This window comes from Rhagoletis zephyria, unplaced genomic scaffold (assembly GCF_001687245.7).
Source record: "Rhagoletis zephyria isolate East Lansing unplaced genomic scaffold, Rhagoletis_zephyria_1.1 Rzeph_scaffold_07378, whole genome shotgun sequence".
Lineage (NCBI taxonomy): Eukaryota > Metazoa > Arthropoda > Insecta > Diptera > Tephritidae > Rhagoletis > Rhagoletis zephyria.
Genome location: NW_016164461.1, coordinates 27600 through 29949, shown reverse-complemented (window position 1 = coordinate 29949; position 2350 = coordinate 27600). Strand labels below are relative to the sequence as shown.

General features: G+C 31.0%; 1 long non-coding RNA gene across 1 annotated transcript in view; it reads left to right on the top strand.

Moving 5' to 3' along the window:
• The first annotated feature begins 359 nt into the window (after positions 1 to 359).
• Positions 360 to 2350, top strand: part of LOC108374132 (uncharacterized) — an 11706-nt gene continuing 9715 nt past the window's right edge. The window contains exon 1 of the long non-coding RNA XR_001849021.1: positions 360 to 396. This is a non-coding gene — a long non-coding RNA (uncharacterized LOC108374132). The remainder of the gene's footprint in view (positions 397 to 2350) is intronic.

Here is a 2350-nt window from a genome sequence, read left to right as displayed (position 1 = left end):
TTTTGTAATATACTTTCCTTCATAATTTTTTCTTCAAATTTTTCTTTTTTATCGACTTCACACCTGCACTTTATTATACTAATTTTTTTTTTAACTATTGATTAGAAAGTTTGAAATTCTGATGAAACCTTGTTGAAGTTTCCTAATTTTTGTATAAAGTTTGGAATTTGGACTTACATGGTTTTTGTTAGATCTTTAGCGGAATGTACTTTTATAAAGAAAAAATAATAATAAACATTAAATACTGAAAAGAAAAATAGCAAAAACTTGTTCAAATTTTGCGTCCCTGTTTATTTTACCGCCACTGTAAATAAATGCATATACATACATACATGCATATGTATGTATGTAACTCATAATAGACGGCGGCTACTGCATACAAATTCGCCAAATTAAGTATGAAATGGAAAGCAAGCGTATAAATAATGCAAACAATAAATAATTCATCATATATTCATGAAAATAACTGCTTTAACTATGTATTTACATATACACATACACACATATACACATGTGCATACCTATGTAAATGTACATAACAGTTGTGTAAATCGATGCTCTTGGGAAAGTAAATATGAACTTATGTGTGGGTTCTTCAAATACTACAAACCAATTAAATAGGATGAGAAATTGAATGTAGATGCAAAAAATATGAAATTAATTTAATTTCAACCTATTTAAAAGAGAGTGAAAACTGTGCAAATATTAGATGCCCGACTACCACAGTCATATCCCAAGAAATTTTATTCCACCTCTTAAATTTTTTTTACAGCCGATTAAGCCTTTCTTAGTTTTATGTATAAATTGGCTTGAAACGTGATTCTCCTCCTCAGTCACCTTTGGTAAAATTTGGAGAGCAATATTTTTGTAGAACACTTTAACACCTGAAACTTATTTATGTATTTCTTTATGTTAGTTTATTTAAAAGGTTGTTAGAGGACGAAGAGTGTCTACAAAATGTTTAGAAAAGCATACAATTTTACTAGGTGTCGCTGATCGTCGCCGATGATGAAACTATTCGGAAGTCAATTCATATCAAAATCGCATAGAAGATGATTAATTTGAGACAAAAAGAGGTGGAGCAAAATCCTTTAGCGACTCGAACTACTACGCATGGGCATTGTGATTCGTTGAGGCGGCCCTAATATGGGCTGTTCCACAGTGTTATCTAAACAAATTCGTGCATGCAAAGTTTAATGCATCCACACATAAAAACTTGTGTCAAATGTCATGAATAATGCATCCGATAAATGTATTTATAAAAAATTAGTAATGCTCAAGGCCAATGATTGATGTTTGCCATCGATTTAATGCGCGATGTACAAGATAAGATAGATACTTGTACAAAAGTTTAAACGCTTAACTCAGTCGATGATAAAAACAAAAAAAATAAAAAAATAAAAATAAAGATGAACAAACTAGCTGGCTGACAAACAAACTCTTACGCCAACCCTACAGCCACCAGCCAAGCCAACGGTGAGCTCTAACGCGCGCTCGCCCGCTCGCTGGCTTAGCGGCACAACGAAGATGATGAAAGAAGAGTTCAAAAGGTTTAAAGAAGCAAGAAGCACGAGAAAATAATGAACGTCTATTAGCTACAAAAACATAATAATAGGTACTTAATAACAATGTCTTGCGTGTTCTGTGGCACTCCATAATTTAATGCTAATTATTGATTTAGACACAAATAATACAAAAGCAAAGCAAAAACAAAAATACGAGTAGAAACAGCGACAGAAAGCAGACGTCAACGAATCACTCAAGTGGCATAAATTATTATTTTTTTTTTGTTGTATATTTTATCTTTGAACCGCGCTCCCCACGGCGCTCCAGCCAATGATATGTATGTACATAGATACATATGTATGTATGTACTCTAGGCGACAAATGAAAGTGTACACCTTATTCTAATGTTAAATTCACGATTATTTTCATGAAAAATTTGTTGCATTATTTTGTTATGAAAATATAGTTCATTCTATAATACAAACCATATAAATCAAAGTTACACACTTCATATAAAGTTTACAAAAATTAAAAAAAAAAACATTTTCTCCAAAGTTTCAACTTTTTATTCAGAATTTCTTGAAAATTTTCGATTATGCGGTTTGGTAGCCCATTCAATTTTAGTCTAATGAAGTGCAAGTTTCAACCGGATACACAATAGCGGTGATATTTGTGATATTTTTTTTGTTTTCTTTTTTTTTTAGATGGACTTTTTCATATAAGCATGAATTTCTTATGAAATAAAATGCGGGAGACCGTTAGCAATAAACTTTAAATTTTCCTCAAAAATTTTCTGGAAATTCTGATTAAAAAGTTGAAAATTTTGATGAATTTTTTTTTTTTT